At 40.7% G+C, this 18115-nt stretch overlaps 1 protein-coding gene and 1 long non-coding RNA gene across 4 annotated transcripts in view; one reads left to right on the top strand and one right to left on the bottom strand.

The window, feature by feature from the left end:
- The window catches only part of LOC135799146 (uncharacterized), a 122925-nt gene that overhangs the window by 68646 nt on the left and 36164 nt on the right, over window positions 1-18115 (bottom strand). The gene's annotated exons all lie outside the window — the stretch shown is intronic.
- The window catches only part of LOC135799147 (uncharacterized), a 28695-nt gene continuing 12933 nt past the window's right edge, over window positions 2354-18115 (top strand). Inside the window, exons 1-4 of the long non-coding RNA XR_010549892.1 lie at window positions 2354-2604; window positions 2662-2743; window positions 9237-9313; window positions 9588-9628. This is a non-coding gene — a long non-coding RNA (uncharacterized lncRNA). The remainder of the gene's footprint in view (window positions 2605-2661; window positions 2744-9236; window positions 9314-9587; window positions 9629-18115) is intronic.

Here is an 18115-nt window from a genome sequence, read left to right as displayed (position 1 = left end):
GAAGTGACTCGATTCAGGGCACCGTACAAGACTAGCGGTAGAAGTGACTCGTGTTCAAAGTACCGTATGAAGCTAGCGGTACCAGTGACTTGATTCAGGGCACCGTACAAATAAAATAATCGCGTTTTTGCGGCATTTAACGTGAAAAACAACAAAATTAATAAAAAAAATCAACTTTTAGAAAGAAATTTTGATATTTAATGATAAATAACTACAATTATGTCAAGAATTAAAGTTTATGTTATCACCAGAGTTGACAGCTGTCAATTGTCAGTGTTTTCCACTCCTCGATCATGTATATCACGTAAATAATCACCGTTTTGGTGGATTTAACGTGGATAATAATAGAATTTTAAAAGATTTTAACGTTGAGCGAGAATTTACGTTCGGCGTGGAGCGGAAATTGTGGCAATTAATAAATTATTACCGATGCGACAGCGCGCGCATTAAATTATAACATGCGCGACACCGCCGCCCCAGTTAGATGCGTATCGGCCGGCATTAAAACTGTCAAAAACAATAATTCGATGTAATCGAATGGCGCGCTGTCATTTCGCTGCAATTGTAAATTGCGCGCGTCGTAATCCTAATGAAAATGCAACCATATTACTTAATTGAAACGTTTTCGGATAATTAAATTATTGTTGTTTTTGTCGGCGGATAAAAACGTGGTATAATCCCTACTAATATTATAAATGCGAAAGTCCTGATGTTTGTTACACTTTCACGCATAAACTACTTAACCGATTATCATGAAAATTTGTACACATATTCTTAGTGGACCCCGAATGGTTATAGGCTACTTTTTAATTATAATAAAAAATTATTGTTTAAATAAAATAAAGAAATTGTTTAGCCAATAATACCTCTGCATCTGGCTATTTGACTACTTTAACGTCATCTAGCATTCCAGCAATGAAGCTCAAACCTAAGTACTATAGTACCATCACACTGTATTATCACACTGTATTACCGACAGCTACGTCAACATCAAATCCAATTGACTACACTATGGAGACTGTACACTATACTTCCATAGACTATACTTTCAGCCATTTTAAACTTCCCGCCATTCTACTTCATTGTTACTTTTCTGTGACTACAGACGCGTACGGAAACAACTTCTTTATTTTAGATATTCGTGAGTGAAACCGGGGATTAAAACTATTGGTGGAATAAGCTCATGAACAAGTTGAAATCAATTAGTCGCGAATTGTCGCCCAATTGTTTTCGAATTGTATTTACAGCGCACACTTTTATTGTGTGGAGTTGCATCCGCCATGTTCACAAGTTGGTGGAACTCTTGCCTTCCGCAGTAATTTAAGTAAAAGCTGTAGCGAAGAAGGGTTTCGCTTAAAATTCTCCAATTGGTGAAATTCAATTAAACCAACGCCGATTTCTTGACGGCGAACATTCAGTAGATGGTGTTGTGTTTGAAGGGAAACTAAAAGCGTATAAAACAAGAAAGACTTTTCCAGGGGCGGCGGCGGCGGCGGTATTGGTGAGCTGGTGCGCTTCGCTCTGTGCCGCTGCACTCTACTATGGCTTTTTGTTCGCTTCATTGCGTTTGTTCATAAGTCCATTTGTCAAACGAAGTTTAGTTGCATTTTGTGCGCGCCGCGGGGGTGGAAAAATAAATAACACACAAATCGACGCGCGTGTACATCAGCGCACACATTCGTTTTGTATGGGGGGCGGCGGTCGGGTGGAGTATTTGTCTTGCGGAAAACATGCGCTTCCTTTTTCTTGTCGTGTACTATACTTGTTTTTCCAGTTCACTTCCGACTATTATGAAACTTTTCGACCTTTGTATACAATTCACTCACTGCTGCCAACACACAAAAACTATCAAAATGATTAAATTTCCCTGCTGCACACTGTTTGCATTTTCAAATTAATTAAAATTTCATTACAACCAAATTATCACCATTAATATTTTGATTTTATATTTTAAACAAAATAAATCACTGCTTTTCAACGCGGTAAATAAATCCAGTACAATGGAAAGCTTTTCTTCGCCGGACATTGTTTGCAATTACATTGAATTCGGGATGACGATGAGAGTTTACACAAGTGACATTTTTCATTGCCGCAGCAGTTTAAGTCGCAAAAACTGGATTGGATACGGCTGCCAAAACAAATACAGCTCGCCCCATCTCGCAACAAATATGACGGATGTAGAAACTTTGTCTTGCAACTTATTGAATCAGTTCATTTGTATTAGGAATTTTTTTAAATTCATTTTGTCACCGCTAGAGGGCGCTACATGATAGAAATCTGCAATTAATTTGACGCGCTGCAACTTTCAAGGTTGGCAGCAGTGCGCTTGGCGTCTTTTCCATTTTTGCAACTCAGCGTGTGCGTCACATCTACGATTCTGCTCATTAAAAACTAATAAAAATTAATAAAAACAAGCTTGAACAAGTTGAGTATGTGTAAATACGAAGGTATAATAGTTAATCGCATGTTAGTGAATAGATATTGTTAGTCAATTGCGATTTAACGTAGAAATAGTGAAATTGCGTTTGTGTAACCTCCAATACCGCATGCCGCTGCACATCGACATCAAAATTCCGCCATTTTTTGTGTTTTCTGTTTGAAATTGTAAGTATACAACTTAATTGAATGATCCTAGTTTTTAATATACATGTTTGCCTTTAGAATCTCGTGATGTTGATGATGCTGGTAGCAGATATTCCTGTGGGCTGCAGATACTGCATAGCAACTATTACACTTCGCAGTGGTAAGGTGGATTTCTTGCAAATGCGAGTTTTTCAACTAGTTGAAAGTGTTTAAAATGTAAGCACTGCCTTGCTCGGCCCCCGAGTCGCGTCATTCTTTGCTCGCCAACTCGGCTCGGCTGGGGCTAAGCGAGTTAGACAACTTCCGTATAAGTAAAGCCCGGCGCTGGGTGAAACTTGTACTATTAGCAACTTGCTCATTAAATTATACACATGTTATGGAGTTAGGCAAAAGTAATAATTATTTCGTATGCAGTTGTAAGTGAATTTGCTAGTAGCTAGTCTCAGCGAAATTTTCACGTGGGACACACACATAACTCGGGAAGTTTCGAATGCGAATAATTTACTTAGATCAACACTCAGACTAGAAATTAAACAGGATTGTGTAAATAAAATGTTTATCACTGCTGAAAAGTTTAATAAGTCAACAGAAAAGGCACGCCGTGTGCTGTTTGCGTTTCAAATCAATCGGTTTATGGTCCGTCTGGTGGATGTTTCTGATGTTTCTGAGTCTGGCTGGCAGGAATATTACATTTTTCGGAGAGACATTGAAAATATGTATGTGTTTTATGCGGTGGTTGGTCGGTCTGTTTTATGGCTTTTTCACTCGTAATGCGCGAAAGAGTTTTCTGCATCGCATAAACAAATCGAATTCTCGCGCCGCGGCGAAAAGCAATTCGGCGCTTTTTGCATTCGACATTGTCAATGCTTACGATTACGGCGGCGCTGAAAAAGTAACGGCCATAAACGTCCAACAGTTATGCATACATTTCGGAAAATTGTTTTTTTCGCATTCCATAAATTCGCGCATCGCTTTTTAATGCAAATAGAATAATTCGGCGCGCAAAGCGACACAATTAACGCATTATTTGCATTGTCTTGTAAACAAAATGTTGTGTTTAATATTTAGTCGCTTTGTCGCAGCAGCATCGCGTCTTTAAAACAGATCGGCGCCGCATTCCTTTTTATCCCTTCCTAATTAAATTCGCGCAGCGCGCCAGCGTCTTGAATGGCACGTTTGAGAGAGCCGAAAAGAATTTGGGTCGCGTGCAAATACACTTCCTGAATAATTTCAGCTCCCGGGGCTAATGCAAGCGACAACAAGAACTCCGCAACATTATCTGGGGATAAATTCCAAATTTTCAGCTCGCGTGCAACGCGCAAGGCATTTTTGCGAATTGTGCTATTATGCAAATTTGTTGCTCAAACTTATTTCATTATCAAAACTAATAATTTTTCATTAAATATGTGCAAATTTTGCGTGAAACCACAAGTTACCTAACTAAACTTTAGTTATAATATAAAATTAAATATCTCTGCTTGAAAATACCCTATTAATCATCAAGTGCGCTAAGTGGCACTTTAACCACGTGATCCTTATGCTATTTTTTTCTATTTCCACTTTAATTCAAAGTTTCACATAATAATACGCAGGCCTAAACTCCAACCCGTGACTAAAGTACTTTAGCCACGACCTGTGATTAAATTTCCTTACTTTTCGTGTGGAAAAAATAAGTTTCTGGTGAATTCGTAAGAAATAACATGTGTAGCAGGCATTACCCCGGTGTTAATTGTGTGTAATAGGTAGCAATTTGGGTTTTATGACTGCAGGTAACGAAAGTTGTGTGCATATTGCCGCGCCAAGGGCGCGAATGAGACTGTGGCGCTCGACGACGTTTATATTTATAAGAAGTGCCTCGGCCATTATTCTCTATTTAATCTAGAGCGAAGGGTCGAAAGTTCTTGTGTGTTTTGCCGTTGTTCTTCTCTCCTCCATCCCGGGCGCTTCCTTCCGGATGCGCGCCGCGCCACTTTCGTCTTAATACGGAACCAGAAAGGTACACTCTCCCCGGTTCGCGGCACAGTGCACACGGGGCATTATTGTTGTGTCTAAGCGTAAATATACTATTGTATTGTAAATAGAATTTGAAGACGCAATTTTTCGTCCTGCAAGTGTTTATTATTATTATTGTTGTTGGCTGTCGTCGGCAAGTCCGGCGGCCATTCACTGCTTAGCGTGGTACAATGGGACAAAAGAGTATGAAGCGTGAAGGGTTGAAGAAAGCTTTTTAAAGTCGCGACCGCACCCCGGGGGCGCAAAACAATGTAATCTCTGCGAGGCTGCGCCGTCGAGAAAACAATTATTATAAATATGTATTTATCTCTTTCGCGCGCGTGAGCGGGGTGGGTGTTAGGGGTGCGGGGTGAGGTCGCGTTTTACGAGGACATAAATTCGGCATATTGTATTTTATTTTATTTTATACCTTGACGTGTTCTGCAGCTTCTTCTCGGCAAGACGTTGTGTTAGTGGTGGGGGTAGAGATATTATACGTCAACAAGAAGATGGAAAAGCTTCACACCCGCAGCACACATGTGTAACTTTAATAGCATAATTTCCCGGTAGCTAAATGCACGCGAGAAAAGGCGTAAACTTAAATTGACGCCTTCAAATATTCATAACAATTAGGGGTGCGCCAAAATTGGCTACAGCGCATGCGTCATCTCTTTCTCTCGCTTTCCGGCATTCCATTGCGCGCGATGTTTTATATTTATATTTACGAGGCGAATAAAACAAAACCCTTTTCGGTATGCGTAGAGATAACGGGGTGTAAAAAATGCCCGAGGGTTGCTAAGCGATTCTTGGTCAGTTTTATCGCTGGTTTTTCTTTTATGGTAACGATCTAACAAGACGAAATTGATTTCGTTTTTTTTTTCTCGCGTCTTCTGCTTTTTCATTTGCACCTATTTAATTTTTAATATGTAAATAGAGTTGTAATACGCGTGCGGGGGAAGAAAAAAAAAAGGAGGAAAATGGAAGTAATGGCGGACATAAAATGCGAATGTGCATTTAACGGCAACATAATTTGTTTATCGTCAAAGTCGTTAATGTTTATCTGTAATTGTCATCCACTGGACGCTAGCCAATTTTTGCGAAACTGCAAAATGACTAATTAAATACCCAACTCCGGTCGATGGTCACGATTGTGATACGCGCGCGCTTGTTCATTGCTGATTTTTTAATCACTTGATTTCGCCCGCGCCGCATTGTCCCTATGACTATTTAATGACGCATCCACTCGGTATCGAACAACACGATGCGGATGTTTCAAGTGTTTCGACACACTCGGAAAAAGCATGCGCCGCAAATAGAAACCGAAATCTGATATTGCATTGTCTACAATGTATAAACCATTTAGTTATTATCCGAGCGGAGTTTTCTGTTTTCTGCGAAAGGACTAAATAATGTACATTATCGTCAATTCCAGTCGGTATTGTATGCGGCGTGTGACGGCAGACGCGAGGCTTTCAATGCGTCGTGAAGGTGCCACCGCCGCCGACGTCGCTTTGAGAGCACTAATGTCGTGCGTGTGGGCTCGCCGCATGCATCACCCATCACCCCCAGTGTGTGATGTGCGGCGGCCACGTTTGGCACTGATACCGAAAGAGCTTCTGTCTCGGGCTGTCATTGTGCGTTCATTACGCCAGCGGGGTTTATTATCGCAATGCCAACTATTTCAGGCCGCAGGGACAAAGAAAGTCAAGGATTGTTATTCACAAGTGAATAATACACTTGGTTTTCGGTGGGATTCGTGTTTGTTTCAGTGGTTTCAGGGGAGAATCAATAATTTAATGCGCTTTGGTGAACAAATTTTGAACTATTTAATCCTATTTAGGGGTTTTTGTCGACCGGACGAGTATAACTTTATGGAGAGCATAAGTGTAAGCCATTTTCACTTTTTTGACGTTAAATTAACACCAAAATGTGCAAATTTTGCAAGAAAATGAAGAAATTATTAGAAAATTTGAAGATTTTTCGATTTAAAATTGTAATTTGATTTCTGATGCGCATTTTAGTTTAATACCGGTTTTTCGGTTAACTGGTATTTTTTAATTTCACACCCTGATAGTGCCCTTGTTAACATTTTTGTCTCGTTTGCGATTTTTATGCTTCTTCTAATGTTGTATTAGTGCGAAGTGAAATTTATTGATTGGAAGCTTGAGATGCGAATGGATGCCACCTTAGAGACACGAGGGCGCGTGACAACAATGCTCAACGATACATTCTTTGATGTATATTGTATATACTTACTCACTTTGCCGGCGCGCACCGAGGAAAAACCGCGCGAGAGCTATCTTTAAGCGATCAAGCGACTTCCTCTAGGCGAAGAATAAGTGTATATATATATATATATCTATAGAGTAGATATAGAAAATGTTTTTCGAGTTTTCTGCGCGCACCGGAATGAGTATATATCTGGTTTATTGGAGTAGAAGTTAGTGCAGATATCAAATGCGCATTAAGTTTCGTCGAAACAGCTCATGCAAAAATTTCGCCGAGAACGCCAAGAATCCGAGGCGCGGAGCAGTGTAGTACTACACTTGTGTATTAGGTTTGTGGCCGGAGAGTGTGTCGGAGTCTTGTAGTGCAACGAAAAGTTTTAGTGCGCGATGATATTAGCGATGAGAGGAAGGAAAAGCCGGCTGCGAGATGTAACGACGTAACGAACGAAACACAATTCGCCCCACATAATTGCATCGCTGCGCCCGCGCGCGCGCCGAGATTGAAAAAGCGCATTCGTAAATAAAAACCACTCTAAAAAATTGCACGCGCGCGCGTCGAAAATTAAAATTTTTATCTAATATTATGCGAATTAATTAGGATTCTTTGTTCCCATCGCGCCAGCCAGCCAGCCTGGGGCGGAGTGGGTGGCAAACCGCTAGAAATTAATTTACTGCGGCACTTTGTGGAATGCGCGCGCGGCGTTAAAACTAAATGAAGCATAGATATTTTAGACTGTAAGTTATTTTTAATGATGGCCCATATATTCGCCCCCGCAGGGTTGCGCGCACGCTGCCTGCAGTTTATATGATATAGTGGACTAACTACAATTCCATGAATTGAATAGAATTATGAGTCGAATTTATTACATGCCCGCCATGCTCCTGAGTTTTACATGCGGCCATTATCACGACGCTCTGCGAGTGTAACAAGCAATTCGCGACACTATATTTGGGGGTAGTGCGCAAAATCACGAGATCATATAAATCTATCACGATATCAGCCTTGGGGGAATAGTTGTTGAAATTGGATTTTAATCTTTGCGTTCATCGCAGTTCCATTTCTAGTGTTTCAAGTGCTTTGATTACATTGCAAATCAAATATTAAACGGAAACAAACAAGTTTATAGTTTCTACTATGTGTTGGATAGATTTTTTAAATGTTTCCTTTTTTATTTCTTCTTTTTCTACGGTTTTAAGGCACGAAAAGTGGTATTTTAATCATGGGTGTGACTAAAGTACTTTAGTCACCGACTTTAGTCACGGGGTGGAACTTTAATATAAAAATAACTGAAATTAAAGTGCCACTTAGCGTACTTGATACTTAGAATGTAAATAATACACGCACACACGTGAATAAAATATAATATACTATTAATAAACAGTAAAAATCCTCGGCGCTGTGTTTGCCTAATTAGAAGGCGCGGTGGGAAAGGTAAACGACTATTAATCACTTTAGCCCGACCCAATTTTATTCCGAGAGCGTCTAATAGCTGCGTGCGCTGAAAATGTATGTGCTAGGCGCTGGTGGAAGAGGAATCCTTCGCTACTAATTTAATTAATTTAATATTTACGAAAGTTTCGGGCGCCCCCGCCCTCCGAGTGTGTTGTGTCGTTGAGACTTTACGCTTGTTTGCGCGCCGCAAATTTCATAAAACACGCAAAAATTCAAATTGATAACAAATATGCGGTAATAATTTCGCGAGTCTGAATAATTGACACTCGAGTGTGCGCGCCGAATTTAATCACGTTACCCACTCGAACAAGGTGTGCGTGCGCGAAACACTTGCTGCAAACGAATTATATTTGATAATACATCAAAGTGCACTACGCGAGCGCGGTAATTCGATTACAACGAAACGTATTTGCAAAACAGCATCGTCCGAAAGCCGAGGATAATATGGTGCCCATGCGAAGGCAATAACTGTATTTACTACCGCCACACGTTGTGTACACACGATGGACACCACCGTGGCGGAGGGAACATGCACACGGCGTGGGCCAGATTCGTAACAACATAATGTAAAACGGTTTGATGGTTTGGTGTGTTTGATGCTGCGCCGGTATATGTGTGAGTAAACACATTGGTCGGTTGTTTGTCGTTTACTATTTGCAGCTATTTAGTGCAGCCCCGGCTTGCATTAGCGACAGAATTCGATATTCGGTTAGTGCAGACGTGTGTGTGGGTGGGTGTGTTTAGGTTGGATCTTGTGATGCGTTATTTCAATGAGTGGAAATTTAGCAGGTGTCACTTACGTGTATCTCGTTGATTAAAACACGCTGGAATCTGAATTCAAATAGGTATAGGAAATATCTTGTTTCTTGATACTTGAAATGTGTAAAAAATGTTTATTTTGGTAGACGGTTATAAAAATATTAACATTTTTTAATTATTGATGAAAAATATAATTTTTTGATCATGAAATTTATTTACAGATTTTTTCCGGTGCTCCAGAATGCTGTCCGGGACACCAGGAGGCCACAAATCGATGTTGAGGGATATGGGGAATGAGGTTTGTTGATATTTTATGAATAAGTTGGTTAATTAGTGGCAAATTTTGTTTTTCTGGACAAAATTATGAACATTTAGTACTTTTTTCTACTTCCACATTTAAAGCTTCACTTTTTCCATGGTTTTGAGACAAAAAAAAGTAGAAATTTAATCACAGTCGGCCAATGTCGTGCCTAAAGTGCTTTATCGACGGGTTTAGCCACGGTTGTGCGCGTGGATATTCCTACGGTGCAATACAAGACCATAATTAATATTAACATTGTCTTTATTTTCAGATGCATCCACAGAAGAGATGACAAAATCACAGTTTTTCCTGGTAAGTCAAAAATCAATATCATCTTTCTATATAACATGCGTAAACAGTTGTAAACATGGATTAACTTGTCCGATGTGAACATTCGCGGCAAAGCCTCATTGATGTCCCGTGACATTCAAATCCGTCTCGAACGTGCCAGCCAGCTACGAGCATTCATTTGGCGTCAAAAGTGACGAGGGCCCGTTGGTGCACAAGCACAAAAATGCCAACTTTTGTTGTCGCTCAAATTAACAATGTGATACGCGACGAAATAAAGTTTCCGACGTTGCACAGTCGGTGTTTATTCCCTTTTCGCCGCCACGCCAGTACAGTACCACCGGAGTGTGCTATAGTTGCGGTGAGGCGGGCTAATTTGAAATGGTAATGACGACAATGGGGGTGGTACTGTGAAACCGCCACCGCGACGACGACAACGACGACAAGAGGGCGTTCGACCGGCGCACAAAAGGACCGTGCAATCTTTTTCGCTGAATGCAAAAATGTGGCGCATAATGCAAACGTACAAATTGCACAATGCGATGGTAAACAACAATGCGCTCATTCCCCAAACACCCTTACGACAAGTGTGTGCGGCTGTGGAATAGTTTTGCCGCGCACCGCGACGAAATCTCGTAAAGTACACTTTTCTACACTCGCGTAGAGTTTTTTTGTTGTTGTGTGGAATTATTACAATATCCGCAATTTGAGAACGCAAATATAAAGCGGGCATCATTTATGCACTTGCAAAACGAAACAAAGAGATGTGTGTACACAACACAACACAACGCAAAACAGGAAAAAAAAACGACGAAGCTAAATATGGAAAACGTATGGAATATTTTTTTATGCATTCATGATGAAGCCCACGTTCCGCGGGCGTTTCACTGTTCTACTGTCCACACCGACCGACCGCACACGCGAAAGTCGCTCTAATGAGGCTTTTGATCAGCTTTTTAACATTTTCCACTTTGTGCAAATAAAAGCCGCTCATTATATCTACTTTTGCGGAATTAATGGTTCATATTAACGAGAGCCGAAATAATTCCCCAGAGGCTGGAAAAAGTTTGCAAAAAAATATTATTCCCAAGTTCATAAAGTAGGATATTGCGGAAAATGTTATTACTCTTTCACTAGATGTCGCTTTCAGCAATATTTCGATATTTTATCAGCATATTTAGTATCAAGTGTGCTAAACGGCACTTTAGCCACTCTCACCTTATGACTAAAGTATTTTAGTCACGAGGTGGAAGTAGAAAAAGGTTATTTTCTTTCTTTATTTTATAAAATCTAAGTATAATCTGAAAATAAGGTCAAAATTGTTCAAAATTTTATAACAACTGAAAATACTATACTTTATTCACTGGTTATGATGAATTAAGATTGGCTTATTCCAACAATGCATATATTATTAGCTCGTTATCTCATAGGGACGCATTAAGCAAATCTTGCGCTGTCAGGAGACGGCGAGATTTTCCGGAATAATAAATAACGGTTATAATTTATGTGCGCCTCAAGGCATGGCGGCGGATTTCCCCCTGTCGGGTCGGAACTGGTCACTTTATTAAACTTACAACTAGGAGTTTAGCGTAGAAGACATAGGAAGCCCGGAATGTGCGCGCCGCTGCCGGACGACCCCGCAGAACCCAAAACGGCATAATTACATCGTCTGATGGACGACTCAAGAATAGCAAGCGCCCGCGCTCGCCCAGCGCACAGAAATCTTTATTAAATCAGCCACGCTGCTCCAACCAAGTCCCAAAACAATTTTATTATTGTGTTAATAATTCCCTCGACGTTCTCCACCGCACCGCCCGAATTCCGCGTCTAATTTAATCGACCGGTAATCCATAGCGCGCGCCAAGACTCGCGCCGAGTGGTCGTCGCCAATCGAATCATTATCTTAACGCGTCCGTTATCTAAAGCTCGTAATTCCTGATTAAAATTTCGGAGCGTAAATATGTTCGGATTGGGAGCGCTGCGCGCGGTATCTGCGGGGATGAATCTCCACTGGGCCCCCCGGAATCGATCTATCGGACTTATAACTTTCATACGTGCAAGTACCAGGCTATTATACACGTCGGACTATTAATATTCATCTTGTAAATGGCGCTGCAGTAGATAGTGCACGAGGCGTGGGGCATGTGATAAATGATTTGTTAATGCGTATTAAAATTGATTTTAATCGATGTGCCCCGCAGTAAAATCAAAGTTTTATATTGGATGCATGGAAATGTCTTGAAATAACGAAAGTTTTGCTATGGAACTGATGAAGTATTTAATTAAAACTTATATCTGCGGATATTTAATAATCGAATGGGTCATATATTAAACTTGTGGAAAGTTTTATCGTTAATTTATTATAGACTAGCTTTAACCCGCGGCTTCGTAGTCACAGAAGAAGTAGCAATGAAGTAGAATGGCGGGAAGTTTAAAATGGCTGAAAGTATAGTCTATGGAAGTATAGTGTACAGTCTCCATAGTGTTGTCAATTGGATTTGATGTTGACGTAGCTGTCGGTAATACAGTGTGATAATACAGTGTGATGGTACTATAGTACTTAGGTTTGAGCTTCATTGCTGGAATGCTAGATGGCGTTAAAGTAGTCAAATAGCCAGATGCAGAGGTATTATTGGCTAAACAATTCCTTTCTTTTATTTAAAAAATAATTTTTTTTATTAAATAAAAAGTAGTCTATAACCATTCGGGGACCACTAAGAATATGTGTACAAATATTCATGATGATCGGTTAAGTAGTTTTTGCGTGAAAGTGTAACAAACATCAGGACTTTCGCATTCATAATCTTAGTAGGGATGCGAAGTTTGGCGCGAAATTCAGGTTAACTTGGTCATTATTAGCTGATTCTTGTTGGCATTGGCATATAAGGTATAGATAACACAGCGTGATAATTTAAAATGCATTGCTTATGTTTGCTTAATGGGAAAACGTAATGTAATTTGATTTATTCGCGCCGCAGACCGCGCGCCACCGGAGGCGGCTGGTGTATCGAGTGCACAACAAGCGCAACGCAACAAAAATTGCATTAAATGCACTCACTCGCTGATATAAATCAAAATCCGGCCGAGTTAATCTGCATTTTTAATAAATTAATTAACCGCCAACATTTACTACGCATTCATTATAATCGTGTTGTTTTGTTCATGTTGCGCGATTTGAAATTATCGCGATTTATCGCGCGCGTAATTAACATATCAGCGGCGGCATTTATTTTTCCGCCGATTGCAATTATAATTTTAATAGTGTTGGATGCGGGAATGTTTTGTTCCACCGCGCGCTGTTGAGGGCGATATAATTTATGGCGGAAGCCTCTCGATGTTTCTTGCGTCCCGAGCTTGCAAGCCATGCAACCGGATACTGCGGTGGTGGAGGAGCATCATATAATGATTAACGACTGATTTTTTTCTCTCGGCCGCCGCCACGCGATGATGTGTCATATAATGTACACACTCTCGAGCGCCCACTTATTTCGGGAGCTGGGACAAAAAGCGCCTCAGTGTATATTTCCAACGATTTGCAAGTACTGCAGTGGCAATGGCCACCAACGCGCAAAACGGATGATTAATTAGGATTCGGACATTTGCCGGAAAAAAATCTATGCGCTGGTGAAAATTCGATATATTCGAAATTGCAGTTTGCAGTTTGCAGTTCGCAGTTGTTTGATTTGATTGCGAATGCCGATTTGTTTAACCGTTTTTTGCCGGCGTTGGATAAAAACGCTTCAGTCAGCGCCAATTATCGCCCTGCAAACATTTTATAAATTAATATCGATGAATAATCAACGCGCGTGCTTTTTTTCCTGCTGTCGATGGCTGTTGTTTAGTGCTTAAAAATGCGCATATTGACGTCTCTAATAAATAACTAATTTATTTGACACAATAGCCCGAAGAATTCCGCGCCGGCGTGGGCGGAATGTCGATAAACGCGGATCAAATATTTGCGATATTAAAACGTGATTTGGCATTTTGTGCATTTTCGTAATCGCATACCTTGGCAGAAAATGTATATAGATATATTCGCATCGAATAGAGAGATACTATGTAAGAAAAGTGATTTAACTTTACCCTCCGGGCCATTCTCTCTTCTGCGTCGCGTATTTTCGATCGTTTTTTATTCAAAGATTATGCTCTGCCGAAGTGGATTTCGTTCCCAGTCGATCGTGCGATGTTTCGGGCTCGGAACGGCGGAGTCGCTTAAAATAAATGCTCACTCACCTGAAAAAGATAAAGAAACAATGGTTTAGTTTTACTACGCGTATTTCGCATAACGTGGTTTTATTCTTGTGGCGGCGCGGAACACTTCAAATATAATAACCGTAAAAAACCCTCAAGGATATCGCCTCTTTTCTAAATCCATACATCGTACATTTTTCCACGTTTTACCGCTCTAGGGCTGTAATTTGTTAATTAAAACATGAAAAACCGGCGTTTCATGTCGCACAAGACGTGATTTTCTATGCTAATGCAAATTTCATTAGCTCTATCGAATTATGAGCTCCGTGCATATCAATTTCGCATTAGTAGTCAAGTAAATATCAGCTCGACGTGATTAAATTCTATGTACTAGGAACACACTGTATGTATATTGTATTCGTATGTGAAACATTAAGTTGGAGTACTCTTACACGTGCGCATTTATAACAGGCGTCGGCGGCAACAAGAGCTGTTATCTATTCTGTCGTTGTTAATGAAACAGAAGACGGGAAGTATAAGCGACGACAGGCAAATTCTAATTGTGTGCGTGCGCAAACGCCGACGGCGCGGAAGAATTGCGACAGCGAGGAATCACGACGACGACGACGACGCGCTACAGCACCTAGTTTTTGCATTTCGTTACGCGCCATCATTGTGTGTAATGCAGGAGGCGACGTGAAAAACGGGGCCGAAATTTAAATTTTATACTTTTGCACACGCGAACTTTGTCGTGATCTATTTCGTTTTAATTAATATCACCATCGCCAGCATTCATTTCGACTATTATAACCGGCAGAGAGAGTTTTAATAATAAAGTTGTTAACGTTTTGTGCGATTTTACGCGGCTGGTTGTTAATTTGTTTGCAAGAAAAAAATGCAAATTTTGCAAGTTTCTTCCCCCAACAAGTTTGTGCATCACTCAAACTTGCGGTGTACACATTGTTATGAACAGTTTTAAATCTTTTATGATATTTCTTACACTGTCAAGCAGGGACTTTGAAGTAGTTGCTTGCGGATACGGATTATGGCATTCATAATGTATGCGGCGGCAGTAAAAAGTTTTTCACTCGCTCGCCGGCCGACAAACTTACGCGCGGGGATATTTTTCAATGCGGAATTGTTGATGATATGTTGTGTGATTAATTAGCGAAACTAGTAATGATGTTATAATGTCAGTGGCGTTTACAAAACTGATTAAACATTGAATGATATGCGCTAATAGTAATTCGGCGAATTGCGAATTGAAAATCAAGCGCCGCGCGCGTCAAAAACAAATTTTCGGCCTGCTGGTGTGGTGGTGGTGCGCACTCCTCTGCCCGGCGTGTATTAATTAGTAACTGGATTATAACGGCAACTAATTAAACCCTCATAATTACCTAGTGGCCGATTTGATTTCGGCCCAAGCGCGCAATTGCTATATTTTCAGGCGGTGTAATAAAATTGAGCGCGTAAATCGATTTATTGATTTTAATTTTCAATAATCATAATCGTAGTGATAAATTTTGGAAATTTTTTACTTCCGGCTTTAAAATGTCACTTTTCTCACGGTTTTGAGGCATAAAATGTGATAATTTAATGACGGATAGCCTAGGTTGTGACTTAAGTACTTTAGTCACGGGTTTTAGTCACGAGGTGGAGTTTATACTCTCATATTTTGGTATATTAAGTATCAAGTGGCTAATATGGTGTTTTTGGGAGTTTTTAAAGTACTTTAGTCACGGCGTTGGCCGACTGTGCTTAAAGCACCACTTTTTGTGACTCAAAGCCATGGAAAAACTGGTGAAAATAGAAAAATAATTTATTTTCGATAAATTTTGCTCGTAATGCTCACGTTTAGCATCGTGGTTAAAGTGTCACTTAGCGCACTTGATGCTTAATACACTATTATCATGTTTCTCCTAAGTTTAAATACACCAACGCTATATTTCGATGCGAAAGCAAAGTCAATTTCACCCGTCTGCTTCATTTCCATATCGTGCGCGCGCCGAGGTTAAAGATTCGCTGACGAGTGCGGCGACAGGTATATGGCGATGGCGATGATAGAAAGATCAAAGCGCATAGTGTGCGGGCATATGTAATATTCAAATTGCGCAAGTGTAGGTGTATAGGTGTATGTGTGTGTTTGTTGCCTTTCGGTGACGCGTGCAAAATTGTCGACTGCTTTTGCATTTGACATGTGCATTCGGAATAAATCGACAATGCGCAGATGCGCGCACGCGTACAATAAAATGTAATATATTTCTGATGAAGGCATCCCGGATTCTTCGCCTGCACAACATGCATGACCAATAAAATGCTTTCTCGTCGGGAAATATTTTGAGGTTAAATTTTTACTTTTTAGTTTTTGTTTTCTGGGTCAGTTGAAATAATAATAATGATAGTAATAGTAAATTATAACAAAAGCTCTGGCGTTTTGATTTGCGAATATGAAGCGAAGCAGTTAGCATCGCACAAAGCGAATCATAAAAAAATCTCCCGAAAAAGCTCCCACTGTCCATTACAAAGTCCAAGCTCTGGGTCAGCTGACTGCGCAATTTTCACGGGTTTTATTTTCATCATTCGCAATCGCAGTTTTCTCATCAGCGGCCGAAATTATTAAATGAATTCCACAGCAGGTTTTGTCGCTCACCTTCTTCACGCGCGCACACACCTTGTGTGCAAGTGAACATTGTTATTGCAGTCTTTGCTTCGCCGCCTCTTTCGCAGTGACGGCACTGTCGAGTGTCTAGTAAATCCCACGTACGGTTGTTAGCGGCAATCGGCTTGGCGGCGGTAAAACGTTTTCTACTCTAGTAGTGTGTGTGTATGTGTGTGTTAGGCTTGTTTACGCAAAGATCTATAAAAGTCGGTGACGCTTAAGCAATGTCAATCAGGGTGGCTGCCGGCTGATACTCCCACGCTGCGTTTTCAATCCCTCGGCGTTTTTATGTGCTCCCTGTGTGTGCGTGTGTGTGTGTCCTTGACGTGTGTATGCGCAATGGGGTCCGTCAGCTCGGCTTTTCCGGCTGATTATACGATTGTATTCGGGCATGTAAGGGTCGTGTTGCTGATTTTATGCGATATCCGCTTACATTGTGACAATTTTCGTTAGCGGTGCTCATGTTGCAGGTAAACATTTAAATTTATTGATTTTGTTTTCTTTGTTTTTACGAGTTTTGGAGTTTTATTGAGAGTTTTGTTGTATTTACCTATACACAATTGCGCATGCGCAAGTTCAACCTCGTGATTAAAGTACTTTAGTCATGGTTTTATCCATCCGTGGTTAAAATACTACTTTTAGTGTTTCAAAACCGTGGAAAAAGTTGAAAATGTAACTTTTGGTGCTAGTTTTGCGATGCAAAATTCAAATAGGAATTTTTATATGCGTTTGGCCAAACGATAGATGCGAATGTTACACGCCCATTGCAAAGCCAATCCGGCTGCCGCCGCCGCCGCCACCGCACGAGAGAGCTTCACGATAATGATTTTTTCAAATCCATAATTTCAATTTTATGGCTGGTAAAATTCGCATTCGCGTTCGCTTTTTACGACATTACCAGAAGGAGACTATTGTTATTTCCTAGCTTAGAGCTTTTTTTCGCGCAAGCCACGCAGAAATTTATTCGTTTTTAAAGCTCTCTCCCATGGCTAAAAACGAGCAAAAATAATTATATGCATTTTTACGAGAATTTCCACACGCGCGCCTACTACTATGCAGTTTGTAGATTTTGAAAATTAGCAAATAATTGCAAAAATGTTGCAATTTATCACAGCAAGATGCGCGCCGTAATGAGATTTTATTTAATCACATTCAAAAGGCAGGAAGTCGGCTCAACTCTCGACCGCGCTGCTGCTCCCATGCTGAATGCGGTGCCAAATTGCAATTAAAATAATGAAAACAAGTGTAAAAGTCGAGTCGATAAAATCTGCATATTTTCGGCGAAATTGAAAAACCGATATCGTTTACCCGCTGATAATATTTACCGAGACCGAAAGACGAGAGTATTCTCGGCGGCGTGCGTCATTTAGCAAAAATGTTTGAGAGACGAAACGAGCCGGAGCCGAGTAACCAACGCGCGATGCTGGGACATTTACATAATCCAAAAGCCAGGCGTCAAATTCGGATCGGGGCGAGTGCGGCAAATGGGAGAAAAAGGAATTTCTTTCACACCCATTGTCTCGTCGCGGGCGCTCTCTCCTCTCTTCCCCCAGCATTGCTGCTCGGCGCGGAGACACGACATTCCCTCGCCGTTGGCGCGAGAAAAACATTTTTAAAAATCAGCGTCGTTCGAGTGCCATTGTCTTTAGGCTGGCATTAAC

The sequence above is a fragment of the Atheta coriaria genome, unplaced genomic scaffold, assembly GCF_025399875.1.
Source record: "Atheta coriaria isolate IRGN ID8LTWV9N9 unplaced genomic scaffold, Caltech_Dcor_3.1 hic_scaffold_9_pilon, whole genome shotgun sequence".
In the NCBI taxonomy this organism is placed as follows: domain Eukaryota; kingdom Metazoa; phylum Arthropoda; class Insecta; order Coleoptera; family Staphylinidae; genus Dalotia; species Dalotia coriaria.
Note: the sequence above shows the minus strand (reverse complement) of the source record. Positions and strands in the feature narration are given on the sequence as shown.